Here is a 20,971-nt window from a genome sequence, read left to right as displayed (position 1 = left end):
AAATAAAATTGAAAAGACTCTATTATCAGAAAGATTCTGCGACCCAAAGGTGCCAAGCACCTTCTAAATGAATGCCTGAAGCCAAGTGAAGGAGCAGTTGGGAAAGTTCTTAGCTAAAATTCCTATTCGGAAGTTCTGATATGAGGAAGCTGTAGGAACGCAGTGGTGATAAGTGCATTTGTCAGGCAGCTCCTTTGGAAAAGTGCTGGCACAAGTGGTTGCCGTTCAGAGAAACAGAGGTGGGTGTGATGTTCTGTAGCCTTCGGCTTTGCCCTTGGCATGGGATTATCCCCTGGAAAGGATATAGCATACCTTTGAGTTCTTCTTTGTAAAGGTAATGAGGGATAGTGTCTCTTGAAGACTTGCAGAAAAGGCTATAAAACCTATTGACATGTATTTTTTTTTTCTGTTACTACATCTCGGCTTATGTGATAGATGAAACTCCTACAGAAGAAAGCCTAATGTTGCCACATAGTAAGGGAAGAGGGAACAGGACAAAGAGCAGCAAGTAAATATACACGTAATTCTTACCAATTTACAGCAGAATCTAGAGCTATTACCAAATGCTGGAAAACTGATCCCAAATTTTCCTTTACTGTGTAACATTTGCACTATAACAAGTGTATCTTCATTTCTCATTGTAGACCATACATTGGTCAGTGGATAATCACAAAATCACAGAATATTCTGAGCTGGGAGGGGCCATAATGATCATCAAGTCCAGCTCTTAGCCCTGCATAGGACAACACCAAGAGTCACACCCTGTGCCTGAGAGCATTGGCAAATTCTTCCTGAACTCTGTCAGGCTTGGTGCTGTGACCACTTCCCTGGAGAGCCTGTTCCAGTGTCCAGCCACACTTTGGGTGAAGAACCTTTTCCTAACATTCAACCTAACCCTGACACAACTTCAGGCCATTCCCTCGGGTTCTTCCCTGGTCACCAGAGAGAAGAGATCAGGCCTTCCCTCATGAGGAAGATGCTGACTGCAATGGGATCTCCCTTCAGTCTCCTCCAGACTGAAGAGACCAAGTGACTTCAGCCTCTCCTCATACAGCTTCCTCTCCCATCTCTTCATCACTTTTGCTGTCCTCCTTTGGACGCTTTCTCACAACTTTACATTCCCCCTATATTGTGGCACCCAGAGCTGCCGTCAGAACTCGAGGTGAGGCCACCCCAGGGCAGAGCAGAACAGGACAGTGCCCTCCCTTGCCCTGCTGGCCATGCTGTGCCTGATGCCCCCCAGGACAGGGTTGGCCCTCCTGGTGCCAGGGCACTGCTGGCTCAGGTTCAACTGGCCATGGACCAGGAGCCCCAGGTCCCTTTCAGTGGCACAGCTCTCCAGCCTCTCATTCCCCAAATGCTGGCCTGCTCTTCCGATCCCTCGGAGCAATGCTGGTGTGGTAATTTGTGCAGCAGTGATGCACATGTGGGCCACATCTGCACAAGCTTCTGAATTAGTTCAAGTTCAATCATTGTGTGTGTCTCTGCAGTTATAGCAATGTGCTCTGCACTACTACCTACAGCTTGGAAATGTACACAAGGTCTGTTGGTTTAAGCACATTAGTATGACACACTTTATCTAACTAAAATGGAACAAAGCCTAAGGCATAACTTTGCAAAATAGGTACACCGTCCCAGTACTTACCAATATTATTCTATTAAATTAAGGAATGTGCTTCTGCCCTGTATCACACAGAGATAATTTAAGACAGAATTTGGTTCTTTCTTTATAATATTTGGAGCTGAAGTAAAAAAATACTGTATAAGAATTTTTTAGAGTCATCTGGGATTTTCTTGCAGGAGTAGTAAATACAAGTTAGATTTTAATGGTACTTGATATATAAAAATAATGAAATATAGGCCAAAGAACACATTCAAGTTTTGTACATTTCTTGTACAGTTATTTATTTAATATTATTATTACTGCACTGGTCAGATGTCAGGAAAGTCAGTCCAGTGACAAGCTAACTTTTGTATGTGAGAACCATAAGAAAAACAAGGACATTTACCTTCATCAGATGCAGGTTCAAAAGAGAGAAAGCGTTCCTATAGTGGTCATTAAAAATTGCTAGATGATGAAACTTTGGAAAGAAATGTACGTGATAAAATTCCATAGTTCACTAACAAGGATTTTACAATATGATTTCTCATAGGAAGTGGAAATGGGAATGCTGAGGTGTGTTCAAGACCTAGCCTATAGTTGGAGGCAGACAATGTTAAGGAAAGGAAATAATTAACCATGAAAGGCACCAAGTGGTTTAATAATTGTTATTCCAAGAATGAAAGTATCAGTACAAATGGGACTGGAAGGGAAAGTTGGATAAACATAACTGGGGAATATGCTGTGTACTGAGCTGATGGGGCTGCACACAGGAAAGATCAATTTATTATCTGATTTGCTGGGTAAAAGAGATAATGCTGATAAAAGACTGAAGCAAACCATGAGTAAACAGGAGTCTGGGACAAAATGTTCCCCTTACAGCAGTTTTTAATGCATGGTGCTTGTTCATCTCAACCAGCTGTCTCCAAATGACAAGATGGTGTGGAATGAGCCATCCTGCCCAGCCCTACCCCTTTTGTTCCCTAGGAGGCTGCAAAAGCTGCCTGGAGCAACAATCCAGGTTTGTGACATCTCTGCATTAGGCTGAAGCTCAGTGCCTGGAGAGTGCTCCTTTCCAGCTTAGGTTTGCAGCTGCTGGAATAGGCAGTCAGGAAACAGGACTGTCTGCCCCATCCTGGGGGCAAGCAAGTGCAACTCCAAAGGAAGGAAATAATTTTGTTCAGAGGGGAAGCAAAACTAGGCTTAGCTTGCAATCAATTTAGATGAATTTCTAACTAAATTTAGAAATTTAATTTTACTACCTGGAACTGGCTGGTAAATAACAGATATCTTTGGGAGGTAATTAGCCATCCTTTTTAGGGAGGTTTTTCTGCTTCTTAATCTGGCTAATGGAGCAGTGCAGAGTTGCATGAAAATTTAGAAAAGACCATGAAGAATATGGAACTTTCCAAACCTCTGCAACGTTTCCTATTCTATTGAATTTTCACTTCAGTTTTTCTGAATGTGTTATTGTTCTTTTCTAAATGTCTTACTTTATCTTAAGAGTCTCTCATTCTGGTGCTGAGCTTTCCACCAAGTCCTGAAACTGGGACAGGTGGGCAAAATGCCATGTCTTTAGAAAGGCTTCAGGATCCTGACTTTGTATAACTGAATGGTGCAGAAAGTCCCTCATTGTCTTGAGCCAGCTCAGATGAGCAATTGCTCTTCATCCTGTGCCTCACCTCATGCCATCCCAGGCAGCCAAGGAGCCCATGCTCAGCAGCTGAAGCTGCTCAGGGATAAGGATTTACTGAAAAATCCAGAGAATTTAGTGATAGAGGTACACATCAGGCGAGTGTCTTTAGCATTGTTTGTGGGTTGTTTTGAGAAAGTAATTTCAGGCTCTCCTATTCCAGCAGGCTTCTCCTTTTCCCTCCTTTGGCTCCCTCCACTTTCCCTGTTTTAATTTTTGCTTCTCCTTTTTGTTGGCATTAGTAATGAAGGAACTGTCTCCTGGTCTTAAGTTTGGGGTTAGTTTAATGGTATATTTATCAGCCACCCATTGGTGAAACTATAGTCCAGGGCTCAGCTGCATAGAGTGTGAACTCTGTTGACTTCAGTGTCATTTCTCTGATTTCAACATCTGAGGACCTCCCTCTAATTCCATTGAGCAAAAGCTAACACATGCAAAGCTGGTTTTCTTTTATTTATTTTTTTTTTTAAACAAAACCCCTTGCTGGCAAAGTGCATCTGTTGAACCATCATCGGAAAAATGCAGTTATTGTGGACTTGTCTCACAGTAACAGCAACAATAAGGCTGTGGTAAGAGCTTGGGGTTCGCTGGCAGTGTTGAAAACACAAGGAGCACATCCTGTGCTCGAAGGAGCTCCCTATCGCCATCAGCACCCGGGTCCAGCAGTGCTGCAGGTGAGGCCTCCTTGCCCTTGCAGAGGTGGGATCTGTGTGGTGCAGATGTGTGTCTGTCCTGGGCAAGGGTGACGAGCTCTGGCTGGCGAGCAGGCGGAGATGGCGCCGAGCAATGTGCCTGGCAGGGCGGCCGCTCTGGCAGAGGCCCTCACGGCGCGGCCCTGCGCCCCCGCGACACACATTGTTCTGCTGGGCCACACATTGTTCTGCTGGGCCACACATTGTTCTGCTGGGCCACAAACTGTTCTGCTGGGCCACACATTGTTCTGCTGGGCCACAAACTGTTCTGCTGGGCCACACATTGTTCTGCTGGGCCACAAACTGTTCTGCTGGGCCACACATTGTTCTGCTGGGCCACAAATTGTTCTGCTGGGCCACACACTGTTCTGCTGGGCCACAAACTGTTCTGCTGGGCCACACATTGTTCTGCCGGGTCACACGTTGTTCTGCTGGGCCACACACTGTTCTGCTGGGTCACACACTGTTCTGCTGGGCCACACATTGTTCTGCCGGGTCACACGTTGTTCTGCTGGGTCACACATTGTTCTGCTGGGTCACACACTGCTCTGCTGGGTCACACACTGTTCTGCTGGGTCACACATTGTTCTGCTGGGTCACACACTGCTCTGCTGGGTCACACACTGCTCTGCTGTGTCACACACTGTTCTGCTGGGTCACACACTGTTCTGCTGGGTCACACGTTGTTCTGCTGGGTCACACACTGTTCTGCCGGGTCACACATTGTTCTGCTGGGTCACACACTATTCTGCTGGGCCACACACTGCTCTGCTGGGTCACACATTGTTCTGCTGGGCCACAAACTGTTCTGCTGGGCCACACGTTGTTCTGTCGGGTCACACTTTGTTCTGCCAGGTCACACACTGTTCTGCTGGGTCACACATTGTTCTGCTGGGTCACACGTTGTTCTGCTGGGCCACAAACTGTTCTGCTGGGTCACACACTGCTCTGCTGGGTCACACATTGTTCTGCTGGGTCACACACTGCTCTGCTGGGCCACACATTGTTCTGCTGGGTCACACACTGCTCTGCTGGGTCACACATTGTTCTGCTGGGTCACACACTGCTCTGCTGGGTCACACACTGTTCTGCCAGGTCACACATTGTTCTGCTGGGTCACACATTTTTCTGCTGGGCCACACGTTGTTCTGCCGGGTCACACACTGTTCTGCTGGGTCACACATTGTTCTGCTGGGTCACACGTTGTTCTGCTGGGCCACACATTGTTCTGCTGGGTCACACACTGTTCTGCTGGGTCACACATTGTTCTGCTGGGTCACACACTGTTCTGCTGGGTCACACACTGTTCTGCTGGGTCACACACTGTTCTGCTGGGTCACACACTGTTCTGCTGGGTCACACACTGTTCTGCTGTGTCACACATTGTTCTGCTGTGTCACACACTGTTCTGCTGGGTCACACACTGTTCTGCTGGGTCACACACTGTTCTGCTGGGTCACACACTGTTCTGCTGGGTCACACATTGTTCTGCTGGGTCACACACTGTTCTGCTGGGTCACACACTGTTCTGCTGGGTCACACGTTGTTCTGCTGGGTCACACATTGTTCTGCTGTGTCACACACTGTTCTGCTGGGTCACACACTGTGCTGCTGGGTCGAGGGCTCTGTTCAATTAGCGAGCAGCAATCCTTCCCCCTGCTCCAGAGCTGGCTGGGCAGTATCACACTGCTCCTTGGGTAACCACGGTGGTTTGACACAAGGCAGCTCCGATGGGGAGCTGTCCTGCACATTTATATGGGTTTCCTTGGAAAGGGCCTGCAGACATCTGGTCTGAATCTCCCTCCCATTCACATCCACATCCCATGTCACTTCCTGAGAGACAATAAATAACTCCTGGGTTTGATACTGCATGCAAGGCTGGACCTCGTGGACTGGCTTGTCCCTTCCCTCAGTGTCTGGAGCGGGTGGCAGCGAGAGTGCTTCTCCAGAGAGGCGTGGGCAGTGGAGGGCAGCCAAGGGAGTGCATTGTTCCTCTCTTCAGGGCTTTGATAGACATCTCCTCTTCCTTTTCACTCTGGTGGCAGCCCATGATTTCTCATGCAGACATAGAGTATCAGCTTTGGGGATGCTGTTGCTGCTTTAGGTCCAATTCACCCAGCAGGATCCTGATTGATGCTGTGGCAGATAATGTTTCTCCATGCGGCTTTTAGTATAGGAGAGGCCCTGTTGGACCTAGATAGGCAGGGCAGATGCAGGACTTGCCTTTCTTGAACCAATCCATCACACTTTTAATTGCCTATCCTTCAGTGACAGACTGTCACATTTGTTAAAAAAAACCTGTAAGAGAATGTGTTAACTCTTCCCCTCCTACTTTTTGTGGTTTTGTGGGAAGACCAAAGGAAAGTTAGGTCAGAGAAGCACATTGTTTAACATTTGTATTAGGATGCGTGGCTTCTGTTGTAATGCTGTCAGCCCTGTAGCTGGAGGATCTCACATTTCCTGGATGTGAAACAGCATCTAAGCATTACAAAACTTGGCTTGTCACCTCTTCCCTTTTCCTCTTGCTCCATCTCCCTTGGGGTGCAGTAAAAGCGGATGAGAAAGAGATGGCATGACTGGGATCTCTTCTAACAAAGGAGAAAAAGGCCATTGAGGCCACTGCAGGTTGTGTTCTGGTGCCAGCAAAATCTGTGCCAGCAAGGAGAAACATGCTGGATTCTGCAGAGGGGAAGGACAGGAGCCACCAAGAAGACAGGGAAGAGAGCAAAATGCTGTTTCTGATTTTGTGCTTACCATTCAGGAGCAGGGAGCTAGCACATCTGACAACAGGGCTGGACATGAACAGGAAGGGCTACTGAAAGTCGTCAGATTTGATGTCCTTTCTCCCTTCCAAATGCAGTTTCTCCCCCCAAGACTTCTTCCTGAGCACCAACTGCTCAAAACCATTGCTCTGCTCCATTACATAGAACTCTCACAAGGTCTTCTATGGGTAATGATTTTCTGATGTTAGAGCACTTCCAGTGCTTCACTTGTTTCTGCTGGCCAAACAATGTTTTCCTCTTCTACAGATAAGATTCTGAGGTGCAGGTACAAAATCCATTGTCTTGAGGAAGACCTCCCAGGCGGAAAACTGTTTTTGTCAGATTTATGGAGCGTTGAGAAATCATCCTTACAAGAGTGATGAAGGTTGCTGCCACAGGGCTTCCCTCACACCCCTTCTCATTCCCCAGCAACATCTTTGTGCCCTGAAAACAAAGAAATGTTTAGTAAACTTAGAGGAAATATTCAGAAAGTTCTGTGCAGAGAGATGAAGGTTCAGGGCTTTATAGTGAATAAAGTGCAATTGATTTGATCTTGCTTCTGGCCAAGGAGAAACTGTGCTGTTGTGAAGAGTGTGGTCAGGCGAGGTCAGATTAATGTCATTCGAAAGCAGCATGGGGATGCTGTACCCTCAGTGTCTGGCATGTGGATAAATTGTGTCACCAGTTTAATCTTCATAATAAGTACATGTTTGTTCTCAAAAAAGATCAGTGGCTGGCTGGTGGCATGGCAACAGCCCATGACACTGCCATATAGGAGACTTGGGTTTGGGGGAGGTGAAGGGGAATGTTGCCTCTAGGAAATTAAAAACTAGAACTACTGCCTGCTTAGCAAATGTCTGACTACACCCTTGTACTGTACCACAGTGCATCACAAGGAAAGAGTTCTTACTTAAATGTCAAATAGCAACTTCTTTTTTCTGATGGGTTTTATAGATCAATGGAAAAAATCCAGCAGCTAGGCGATGTTTTTTAGTCGATTTTTTTTTAAAGAATTTACTTTTAATGGGAATATACTGTGTTCAGTGATTCTTCTGGGGAAAAAAAGAAAACCAAAAGCAAAACCATCCAACATTCCTTGCTGGATTTATGTACCTAGTTTCTCATCAGAGAAGAAGTCTGAAGAGAGAGAACACATTTGGAATATGAACTCTGTTTTGCTGGATGAATGGAGATGCTTGTAATGCCTCTCTTAATCTACTCATGACAAGAGCTGTCTTTTGATTAAAGCATTTCTTCCCTTGTTCATACTTATGCCACTCATATTCTTTCTCATACTTTTCTTTTTCATACTTATGCCACTCATTTCTTTCTCTCTTTCTCTCTTTGTGTTGCTAGACAGTACAAGTGCTTCTCATCCCCTCTTGTAAGATGCTCTCTGGTTTCTCCCTCATTCTAGTAGTCTTCCTCCTCCAGTTAAGCTTACTTTCTCCAGTTTTAGATTGCTTCCTCCAAGTCCAGGGCACACTGGGCTGTGGCCATCCCAGAAGACTAAACAGAGTGAGGGATTATGCCAAAGACACCCACACATGATTTACTGTCCTCATGGCTTTTGCCTGTATTAATTATCACTCTCCCAGGCAATACTTGGACTTGGGTTTGGAACCAGCAAAGGCTCTGGACCATTCCTAAAAGGCTGCTTGAGCTTGGCTCATCTGACCAGGTGGGAGGGTTTAGAGGTTTAGACAAGCTCTGTGCCATGCTGCATGGCCTGCAAAGCAGGGGGACCCCCCAGCATGTTTTCTTTTAGGAGCACACACAGAGCCTTGGTGACCAAAACTGGTCAGGGTCTTCTTTGCTGAAGTCCAGCCAGTGCCTGGCATTTATTGATTTTGGGAATACTTTCCATTCTGTAGTGGAAATACTTAATTCTAGGTGGCATTTACCTTTTCAAGTGGTCAGGCCACATTGTTGGATGTCTGGCTAGCATAAGTTCCTGCTCCTGATATCTTTAGTGCACACCCTTTTACCTTGAATAGTAAAATTTCCCTCCATGTCTATTGTTTCTGAAGACTATTTAGCTCTTGTTAGGTAAAATTGTGCTGCTTGTCAGTATGGACAAGGATGCCCAACCTCAGTCATCAGGAAGTTTCATTAGGCACTCTTTTGTGTCAAAACTGTTAAAGATAAAAAAAGGATTGATACTAACTCTTTAGAAAGGCTGCTTGTGATTTTCTGCTTTTCAGCTCAAGCCATTGTCACCTCCCTTTTAGCCAATTCCTTAACTACTTTGCAAATTCTTATCTTAATCCTCACTTTTTCTACTTGAACTAATAGTTTCCATCTGGCAGTGTACCAAATGCTTTGTTCTAGTCCATATAAATGACATCTTCCCATAGTTCCTTTGTCTGCAAAATCAGATAAGAGCATTATGGTAGACAGGCAGAAGCTGCCTTTGTTAGGGTTTGTTGCATTTTCCTCCAGTTTTAGTTTGTTTCTATGTTTTAAGTTCCTTCCCTTAAAAAATTTCCAAACCAGGGATTAACTCCATAGAGTCAGGAATATATTTATAGCACATATAAACTGTTTCTTTAGCCTGTGAGAGGACAGTTTTTCAACCCAGGTTGTCTCAAATTAGAGGCACTGAAAATCTGCTCAAGTCACACCCCAGCACTACTAATGCCAGGATATTGATTTCCATACACCCAAAATATATCTCATTGCTTCTATTCTACTTGTAAGCTCATTGGAGAATGAATTTGGCCTGTGTTTCCAGCTTGACAATTCTTCCCAGGGACACACGAAGAGCTTGTTGTTCTGTGAGTGAACATCAAAGTGATGGGAGGCCCAAAATACCACCCAGCAATCACTTCTGCACCTCATTATACTTTCTAAGTTAGGCAGAGCAAATTAGACTGTCAATATTTGTATTTTCTCTTGGACTGTCCATGGAGCAGACCTCAGCTAATGCAGGGAGATGGGGAGGCACACACATGTGGCAGCAAGCCACCAACACAACCTGACACTGGTGAGTTTGTAGAACCAGTGGCACCTTTTCTATAGGCACATCTTTCAGATGATCAGCAGAAGTAATCATGAACTGGCTTCTAATTTATTTCTTTAGATCAAGTTCAGTTTAGTGACAAAGCACAGGGAGTTTATGGGTTTGGTGGGATATGTCTGCCTGCCCCACCATCCCAGTTTCAGGGACAATGTATCTATCTGCTTTTGGCATGAAGGACATAAAAGTTATTGTGGTTCAAAAAATGTGATCTAACAAATGTCACTGCAAATTAAAACAACCACAGTGGAAAAGATGCAAACCTATTCCATGATTATTACATGCCTCTAACAGCTATCTCCAGCATTGAAGAGAAGATTCCCTGTGGGTAGTTGAAGTTTACACTCAGGAGTTATGAACACTAATTAAAACTCTGTAAGTGTGCTCATTATTTTTCAGTTTCTGAGCTGAGGGTACATTTGCTGCCAATAATTACTAAACTAATACTACTTCAGTTACCTCTCTGTTTTCTCTCTTCTGAAGAGATCAGGGTACAAAAGGCGTGCTAAGCCAGTTTTCCTTGTACTGTTTATTTTCCCTTTGCTGTCTTGCTTCTTTTCATTTTTAATTATAAAAGCAAGATTCCTTCCAACTAAGGGTCTCTGAACCTGGGGAGAGAGTGGGGATGCCTGCAGGTCCCTTCTGCTCAATCTAAAAAGGCTGCAAAGGAAAACAAGTTTGTGGGTGCTCCACAGTGATGTCCCTCTGTGAAATTTCTGCTCCTCCTCCTCTAAAACCTTCTAGGGGCTCTCAGGCTGAAAGGGACTGTGAACTCTAGCTCAAGAGTAAGGCTTTGTTCACAGAGCTCTCAGCTCCTTTCTGTGTGCTTATTTATTTATACAATCTCCCTTATCTTTCCTTGTGTGCCTTGCCATTTCCTTAAGCTCACATCTCTGCTTCTTGACCTATTCAACTTCTTTCTTTCATGACGTCAGTGCATTTTCACATTCTCCTCAGTCTGTCCCAGAATAAAGCCCAAGTTTTCTCCTGCATGCTATCCGAGTGATTTCCTGTGTGCGTGTCCTGTTTTGGTTTCAAGAAGGAGAGGAGATCTGTGTCATGGATGGTTTTAATAGCTCATGCACAGGCACTGGGGAGCACGGCTGGGAACCCCCACTGAAGGCTGGTGCTCCAAAGGAGCCCCCTGCTCTGGTTAGCCCTGAGCCACCCCTCTCCTGCAGCAGCCAGTGCCATCCCATACTCACTGTGTGGGTATATGTGGTGTTGTACATGTGTGAGCACATTTGTCATACACATTTAGGTCTCAGATGTGGGACAGGGAAAGCTCTGAGCCAGGCCCTTGCCTTGCAGCACCTGCATCTCATGAGTCTGTGGAGCACCCAGTGCCCTGCTCCAGGCTGAGACAGAAGACCAGGAAGGATGCTCTGGTTCCCTGCTGCACCTGAGGGGTCTGAGAGGGCTGCAGCCCACATCTCTTGGGTGACAACAGGTTCACACATGTCTCTTATGTGGTCCCAACAAACTGGGTGCCCACTCTCAGTCACTTGGGCTGCTGCAAGGAGACTGATCCTCTTGAGACAGCCTTGGTTCATTAGGCATTTGGGGGAGCCAGGCATTTTATAGAAATGCTATATTAAAATGTGAAAGACTAGCACACATCTTGATTTAAATTCTTTAAATTCACCTTGACAGATAGCAGGATTTTGACTTCTCACCTCATACCATGTGCTTCGGAGTGTGCAGAAAGCTCTTAACTGTCCTTCCAGATGGCATGCAACTCCCATCCCCCAAATAAAGTCGAGCAGCATTAATATTTTAGTACTTAATTTTTCTTTTAGCAATTTAGGCCTGCCATACAAACTGCTTGCTTTGATCACTTGGAAAAAAATACTGATAAAATAAATTAAAGGAGAAGTCTTGACTTAAGTTTAAAAACAACTTCCTTCTCATTAGGCTTTCCACGGGAACCATGTATCATATTTATTTAAGTGTCGAAGAAAATATTTAGCCTATTCACAGAGGTTAAATAATCAGCTGATAAGATTTGTAGCTAAAGTATGTTTAAATGTATTCATTAAACATAGTATGTGTTAGGCAATTTTTCAAAAGCTCTGCTGCTACATGTAAACCATTAGGAAGTGGAAAAGAAAAAGCCAAAAGGAACGAAAGCATTCCTTGTGAACAAATACAGTTGTGCATTGTACAGACTGCAGCTAGCGAGAGTCAAAAAGTCAGAATAACAAGACCCAGAAGAGGCTATAATGATACAATTTATTCTTCAGAGAAACCAAGAGAACTAACCCCAGCATTTTGCTCTAAAAAAAGGACTACATGTTTTAGCTCACCTTGTAATTTATGTCTATAATAATTGGAGAGGGATGGTTAAATGTAACCTATAAAAGGCTCAAAGCCTGTGGAAACAAGCATTTCTTGCTGAGCTGAATTTACTTTCCAGCTCTGTCAGAGAAAATATTTTTTTGTCTGATTCGTTTTACTGGTGAACAGAATGATTCCATACTAGGTTTTGGTAAAAGTAAAAAGTTCCTTTTGTTTTATAAATAAAAAGATGACCTTTTAGAAACTGACTGTTTGGAGTTTGTTTTCTATAATATTTTCCCTCTGACTTGAAGTTCCACTTTAAGCAGAAGCCAAAAATATCAATCACCTTATCTGAAAGCATGGGACAAAAAAAGATGTCTTTTTGCTTAAACAAACCTTTTCCTTTGAAGACTCACAGCCTGGTCTTTGAGATGATGTGAATGACATCTCTGGGCAAACAAGACACTTTTTTTATACAGACTGCAAACTTGAGAACTGAGATCATGGAAGGGAGCAGATGACGTCTGAGGGCTTTGTATTAAAGGTTGGATTCTGCTGCTTTTCTTCACAAATGGTCTTGCTCTTTGGGTCATCCTTCTAATTCTTTTGCTCCTATGCCTGATAGTGGAGCATAAATTGCCTTGGGACCAGGCAAGTGTTAGGTTGCTGCTCCACAGGTGTGTGGCAAGATTTAGTGACAGAACATTGTAGTAAGAATTAAGGGATCAACAGCATATAAAGAAAACAAGTACTTGATCTGCTGTTTGTGTTCTAGTATGGGAGTTAATGTGGAGTTACTTATTTTTCTATTTTGGTGTAGAGGTGAGAGAAGAACAGCTGATCAGGGCTTTCTCTTTGGGAAAAGTCTTATGCTAGAGCTTTTCCTCCTTCCTCCTTTTTTTGGTCATGCAAACAGCTGTGTTTATTGTGTCACCAATTCAGTGCACGTCTGGTCTTACGGTAAGAATATGCATAAGCAATAGGTTATGTGTGAGGTTTTATTGCTGGGGACACTATGTCTGGACATGTGCTGAGGCATGGAAGCAAGTGGCTCTCACCTGTGATGAGTGCTGGGAGATACTTGCTTTTTTGTTTTTGCTGTTTGATGCTGTTTGATGCATGTCTCTTACAGGCTCAGGCTTTTTTGGAAGAAAGGATGATATGGAGTGGGCTGTGGCCTTGGTGCAGAATAAAGGACAGTCCCAGGCTGTAGGCACATGGACACCCCTTCAGCAAGGCTCTGCTAATAATACCTGGAAGGAAAGAATAAATCTGTCCTGAGAAAATTATAACTCTATCCAGAGTGGGATGAGACATGCAGGCAGCATGAGTGATCATTACTAAACCTCTGCAGTGCTGTTGTGTTTGTTTTGTTCCCTGCAGGAGGGAGGAGGAACTCCTGGATCACCTTTGTCCATGAGCCTGGCAAGATAACATCACCCAGCATAGCGAGGTTCAATGAACCTTTTTATTGCCTGGCTGGGAGGTGCATGTGGACTTTTTTAAGAGCAAAAGCATTTCTTCAACTCATGGGCTTTGTTTGCTTTTGAAAATCATTATTTTCCAGCCTTGAGGACCTTTTTGTTTCAACATTGCATCAGTGTTGTGACGCTACTCAGAAAACCATTTGGAAAAGCTGAAGGGACAAGTGCTGCCTGTCCTGTACTCTGACACAGCTGCTCCTCATGGGTTTCACCACTGCTTGTAGGTCCTCTGCAGGGAAAAAGAGTTAATGGGGAGGTTTCATAATATTTTACAGCACAGGAATCAACCATGGTAAACTGGCTTCATGAACCCGCTTCCTCACCCAGCCTTTAATGACCTTCAGACCCACTCTGATTCACAGGTCATAAATGCTTAAGTACCCTGGCAGCTCTCGGGCATTGGAAGGCCCTCAGCATACTCAAGGCAAAATAACAGGGAATTATATACACAATATGCACACACACATAAATAAACAGCATTTAAAATACCAAGTGTAGATCACAGGTTTTCAAAGCTGGGGTTAGAACTCAGATGGTTGATGTGAGAGGGGCTATGCCCAATATTAATCTAATTGCCATGTGTTGCCTGAGAAAATGCATTCAGCTCAATAGCTGAATGACTTGGATTTGGCTCTGCACAAAAATTTTGTCTTTCCATCAGGAGATTAAAAGGTTTTCTTAACCAAAAACTGTATTTTTCAGTGCAGCCAAGCTATGAGGTTTTCAGGAGTTCAGGTTTTTGTCAAGGGCTCAAACACCTCAGTAAAAAGCAGAAACATGGCAAAAAAAGGTCCATTTTTGTTGAAGACAATTTTTCATTGGTAAAAAGGCCAAAAATCTCCACACAACCTTACACTATGTATGGTGGTATTTAAATGTTGTTATTTCACTGACACCACTCTGCTGATTGCTGTTTCATGGACACCTACCACACAGAAAGAAAACTATTTAGAATTACTTTCTCTCCAAGCTCTTTGGACAGGCCCAGTGAGACACCTGAACACATGCTTTACTTCTTGGCACTGGAGCAATGCCATTGACTTTAGTGGTGTTGCTCATGTGCTTGGGCTTAAGTGTGTTCTGGAAAACAAGAGATTAGAGTGACTGAGTTAGAACTGCAGCAATGAAAAGCCCCCTGTATTTGCAGTCAAAGCTCAAATGGAGCACAGGGATAAAACAATACCACTAGGAAGAGGTTGGGTTTTTATTTAATCTACTTTTTTCACCTAGCTTCTGAGGTGACACTCTTGCTATCACTGGCCTGCATGAAAAAGGCAGCCTCCTAAACCTACAAAATTCCAGTGTGTATTTCAGAGAAAGTGAAGTGTTAAACCAGAATTTACAGTGAATATCCCCTCTCCCTTTCCCCCACTTTCTTCCCTGTTCTTTTTGACATCTGAGAGGACCAACCACAACTGCATACCATTTATAGATTTGCCTGATTAAAACCAGTTTTCCCTATAGGTCATATCATGTAGAAGACACAAGGTTTTTGTCAAGAGAGCCGCTACTGGCAGAAACTGTTTTTCTGCTATTGCTAGTAAGAAATTAGTAACTAGATCCATGTCCTGTTTTTTATGCCAGCTTTATAATTATACTATTTCAGTGGTAAGCCAGATATTTGGGCCAAGGGTAATTTAGAAATTCTAGATCTCTATTCAGTTTTGCTTTTTATGTTCATCTTTAGTGCAGCTATGTCTCCTTGCAACCTATAATCTTCCTGTATTTTCTCCCTTACTGTGGTTTCTGTGACCCATGGTCACAATATAACAAATGCATTTTATTCAGCCCAGCTTTGTGAAACCATAGGAAACAATTATTGGCTTTAAAGAGAATTATTTTCTTGTTCTTTATGTCTCTGTCCTCAGATAATTATGCACAGCTCACACTGTGCTGTATGACTGGTGGGGCAGGGTTTGTCCCTTCAGTTCAGAAATGCTCTTGCTTTCCTGCCCTTCCTGTCATTTCAAGAGCTCTGTGGAGCCTATTTGACTTTCTTGAATGCAGTTTTTTATAACCTATGAGACTGTGGTTGGCTGGGTTATCCTTCTGGTGTGGTAATGGTCTCTGCAGTCTTAACTTGGACTATGATTACACAAAGTATATATTTGTCTTTTCCAGTTTATATATGCTGCGAACGTCCTGAGCTAATAGTATCTCTGAGATGTGGTTTTTGGAGCACTAGTGTGTCCATTATGCTGTGTTTGCTTTCTACAATGAAACATACAGCCAAAAACACAACTTCCCCCTTTTCTTCAGCACAAGCTTTCCCCTCTGCTTTCTGTCATGTTCTTGTTCCTTTGTTTATTCTGTATGTGTTTTTGTTTGTTTGCTTGTTTGTTTTATGTTCTTTTAATCTCTGGAAAATAGACTCTGACAAGCCTTGGTTTCAGCTGAGGGCCTTCCAAACCTTACGGATTTCAGATGAAATAATTTCTCCCATCATCTATGACAAACTGAAGATGCACTCATTGTTGACCAGATTTCTTTGAAGCCTATCTGGAAGCCCCAGCTCCCACCAGCTCAGATGTGTCACCACCATACTCACTTCCATGCTGAATAATGACTTTATTCTTGGAGCTCCAAAGTAACTGCCTTGAGCCTTTTTATATTCAGCTGTCTTTCTGTTTCTGTTGGGCAAGATAGTCCTGGTGGAGTATGCATAGCACTGTACAAATAGTCATGCATGTATAGTATTCTGGGATGATAACCAGGGGAAAACAAAAAGTCAAGTGGGATCACGTGTGCCCATCCCTCTGCAGAGAGTCATGCTTTGGGCACACACCTCCTTGCACCATGGCTCAGTGTCAGGGCAGGCTGTGCCTCCTCCCCAGACAGATGTTTCCTATTCCTGAAGTCTCAACATTATGGCTTTTTTGATTGCCTTTTCCCATCCAGATTTAGTTTTGTTCCAGATGAAACATAACTAACCATTTTCCTAAGTTATTTAGTGCCACTGATGGGATGCCTCCACGTGTGGGGGCACGTGTGCCCATGAATGTGTATGGGTGTGCAACTGTAAGGTTTGTATCAGGAGTGTGCTTGGCACATGGGCATGGAATAAATCTTGAAGTAATTTTCACTACAGGAATTGGTGAATGAATAACTTCCTTTTTTCAGTGGTTAAATGTATATGCAGAGCATATTTGACACACTGGTTTTGAAATACACCTCCTAGTAAGCATGGCTGCTTCTTATTTGCCTCTTCTTCCTCCTGCCATGCAAATGGTCCCAGGATTTCCACACTCACAACATGGGGACACATAAACCAGAGACACCTGGGAATTTAATCTTTAATCTTTAGCAATTGTCTCTTGCACCCTCTTCATCACAGCCCCCAGCTGCTCCAGATTTCCACGTCTTTTCTCCTTTCAAGCAAAGGGGTGGATAGTTACTTGTCCTTTCTGCAAATTAATCTGTTTATTGGCACTCAGTATCACTTCCCTGTCTTCCATATTCATCTGAGCTACCACTTAGTCACACAGTAAATCTTCTTCGCAAGAGGTGGGCTCTGCAGAGAGCTGTACATAGTGCCTGGACCTGACTCCTGGTGGAAGGAGATGCATTGAGGCACACAGGAGTGTTCTCCTTGGCAGGGCTGCTGCGGGTCTGGCCCAGGAAGGTCTGTGTTACTAGAAATGGTCACTCAGAAGACATTATCACCCCAGGTCCAGGGAAGATTTTTCAAATAAACTGGGATATTTGCTCTAGACTGAACTTCTGGAGTGCTGCCCATCACCAGGTTATTGCTTCTGTTTATACATTTTGTTCTTCTGGCTCCTAGCTAATAGACAGCAAAGTCTAGTGTGCACTGTCTGCTGCCTACAGGTTTCCATTTGCAGGGTGCTCCTTTTGCTCCTAAGTACCTGGTGTCAGTATTTTTGCATGGATCCCTTCCCCAGGGGTGGGTTGGTGGGGAACCAAAGCCCTGCTTTTTCAGCCATACATTTCTCAGTTTACATGCCCTGCCTTTATATCAGCCTGGAATTATTTATTCAGGCCTTAGCTTAGATTCTCAATGGCTGATTTCTTTTTCCAGAGTAACTGCAGTGCTTTAGACAGCAACAGGACCCCATGAACATAAGAGCTCTTTCTCTTTCATACAGTCAGGATGACAGTGGACAGTTTGTTTAACTTTTGCTGTACAAAGCTGTTAACGTGAAGGGTGTTCTGGCAGAGGTAAGCAGGAGGGGACTCCATCCCTTTAGTTCCATGGCTTTTTAGGATAAATGTGATTTCTCAGGGGAAAAACCATTATATGTGTACTCTGTAGGCATTGAGTGAGTGAGCAGACAGGAACCACTAAAGATTTGACTGCTCTGTTCCAGCCTGAAATTCTTTTTCTCAGAGAGGAATTTCTGTCAGAGGTGTAAGTAAAGAATATCTATCTGAACTTTTTTTTAATTTTTAGTGACATTTAAACTGCTATCCTTTGAACTAGTTTTATCCCCTCCAGGGTGAGAGGTCTGTTCTAGCATCTCAAAAAATAATAGATTGTAACATGCAAAATCTGTGCTATATGTGTTGGCTACAAAGTTGGGGATATAGTGTGTTCCAAGGAAGCACTTAGCTTCTAAATGTTTTGCTACTTCTGGAGAATTTGAGGAGGCTGAGTTGGGAAACTGGCTGAACCATTAATTGATATCCAAGCTCAGATGATGTGTTGCAGGGAGGTTGATGCTTTCAGTATGTCATTTCCCATTAGTTTTTTTTTTTTTTTTTTTTTTTTTTTTTTTGCTGTTGTTCTTTCTTATCATCCTAATTTTTCCTGAACTTCCCCACCCATCACTAAGGGAAACAGAGTTAAGCATCTGATTTGACCTGAGCAGCTCTGCTCTGCCTTTTCAACTCATGACTGATCAAACCAAATCTGCAATCTCTGGCACAGACCACAAAGGCTGGCTGGGGTCTGAGGAGTTGCAGTAACTACTGTCAAGTGTTTGCCTGACCCCTGTGATTTTACCCCTTCCCTCCTCATAAGGACATGTATCCTGAGATCAAAGACCCTTCAGCATTTTTATGGGAAGTCAGCTGGAGGCATGTAGGCTGGTTTGGAATACTGTGAAATATCTGGACACTTTGTGGAGAACAGGCCATCTGCCTCTGCAAAAATGTGTCTGTGCTGATGAATCCTTCTCCTCTTCTTCAAATTTTCAAGGATCCCTGCTTGATTTAGGACTGTTTTTTCAACAAAATTATGATAAGGTTTCTCTGATAGCATCATAAGACTGCAACATGGAAAGAGCCAAATTAGGAGAAGGGGTAAGAAAGCACATCACTGCTAAAAGGCACAGCTGTGTTGCTGTGTCCTCTTTACTCTTCCTTCTGTCACAGTTTCCAGCAGGGACTGGTGGTGCTTCTTCTCTTGGGCAGCGCAGCTCACTGCTCTGCTAGCAGCACCTCAGCTCCTGAGTGTGACCAAGGTGCTGGTCATGTCCCATGGAGGTGACAGAGGGGATTGGGGCTGGCATCCCACTGGGTTAGGGAATGCCAAAGTGGGCTTGTTGGAAGGCAGGAAAGGTAAAGCAGAGCATGCCTGTTCCTGCATGGAGTTTGGCTGCTGTGCTGTGACATCAGCTCAGCTCCAGGGGCAGTTTCAGTGTCTGCTTCAGGGGAACTGCAGCAGTTACAGATGGAGCCATAAAGCAAGGCTGCTTCACACCCAGCTACAGCACAATGTATCCCTCCTGTAATCCTCCCTGACGTCTTTCAGACCCCAGGAAATTCAGTGAAAGAATTTATGACTATTATGCCCAGTTATTTTACTATAAAGGAAAAAAATCTCAACCCCAAACCAAATTTACATTGAGGATGGTCGATTTTATAGGCACCACCATATGGCTGAACTGCATTTTGCCTCACTGAGCGGTGTTTTTTCCCTTCTCTTTTTTTTTTTCTTTTTTTTACTCTGAAGGTAGCAGGAATGAACTGCAGCGTAAATTGCCTTCTTGTCTGCTCAGGGGACCAGCAAAAATTTGACTGCTTCACAGAGGTAATTTTCTTGCAGAGGCAGAGTGGAGCTGTAGCTAGTAAATTTGAGGATACCCTAGGGGTGGTCCTTTAAGCCAGGTATGGATCTAACGTGGTGGACACCCATACAAGTTGCACTGTATTGTTACAGCTAGAGAAAAACTGTCATGAAAATGAAAAGACAACCCAAATTGGGTGAAATTTTCAGTGAGAACCAAGCCTCTGCTGACCTGTTTGTGCAAACAGAGCCTTGGGCAGCTGTCATGGGGAGCTGCTGCCCTCGCCCTGTGGTGGGGCTGTTGGGGCAGAACAGCACGTGGCAGTTTTCCTGTGATATGCCAGGGCTAGACCCTGAAGTTTGACAAGTTGTGATAAGCAGAGGCACTTCTGGACAACAGGACAGAGATGAATTCTGAGCTAGAATACATCTTTTTCAGCTCAGATAGATGTTAGGAGCTCATGGCAGAGTGCGGAAAAGGGCTACCTGTCCATGTGTTTGGGGCTGTGTGTGCTTGCCTGTGGCCTTAAACCCTTGCTGGTCTGGTGCATCTTCTGTCATCCCCTTCCCGAGCCTCCCTCCAGTCCTCTCCCTGTCCTCATGACCTTGTGTTTAGATCAGCTGTCAGCTGCCATTTTAAAAAGAAAAGCAGCTCTCAGAGCTTTCATACTGATAACACAGTGTGGGTTGTGATGAAGTAATTTCCTTCTGTATTTATTTTTATTTTTTGGCTGAATTATTTTTAATGCTTGCTGCTTTGTTCATTCAGTAACCTCTGCATTGCTTTTTGAGTGCACTCTTTTAACCCGTTCTTCCCATCCTGTCTCTGTGTCTTCATTTGTTACAATGTGCTTAAACAACATTGACTTAACCCACGTGCCCCTGGGGAGAGGGTTCTGCAGAGCCTTCCCTCTCTGCCCCAAAGCCTGGCTACAGATACATTTGGTCCTGCCCTTTGTGGAAAGAACATCCTGCTATCCTCAGCAACAGAAATTTAACCAGATACTTCACCCCAATCATAATGGATTATTTATTGGCCACAGAGAAAGGGTTATTTTCTGGGACTTCAGATAAGGCTGGGGCCAGGAAACAGCTTGCAGTTGTCTCTGCAAATTCATCTAGTCTCTAGCACAGTGTTTTGCTATTTCCTCCCTCGTTATCTTCAGAGCAGAGGCTGTCAGGAAGGGCCAGGCTTGCGAGGGCAGCTCAGCCTCCCCAAAACGGACTTTTCCCACATCCTCACGAATTTGTGAGGACAGCAAGCCAGGCTCTGGCAACCCCTCTGTCCCTCTCTGGCAACACATGAAGAAAGTTGTCCTGTTTTCCCCACTCAGCCGAGAGCTCTAAGAGCTTTCTAATCAGCTCACTGTCAGCCTGTTTCCTCTCATCATTTAAAATGAGACCGTACTCAGTTTGCAGCTGCCAAAGCTTTTGGTGGGATTCAAAACACCGAGTGTTTGAGAGGCAGATTGT

This window comes from Serinus canaria, chromosome 2 (assembly GCF_022539315.1).
Source record: "Serinus canaria isolate serCan28SL12 chromosome 2, serCan2020, whole genome shotgun sequence".
NCBI classification, from domain to species: Eukaryota; Metazoa; Chordata; class Aves; order Passeriformes; family Fringillidae; genus Serinus; species Serinus canaria.
The sequence above is the reverse complement of the archived record's forward strand: the minus strand, read 5'-3'. Positions refer to the sequence as shown.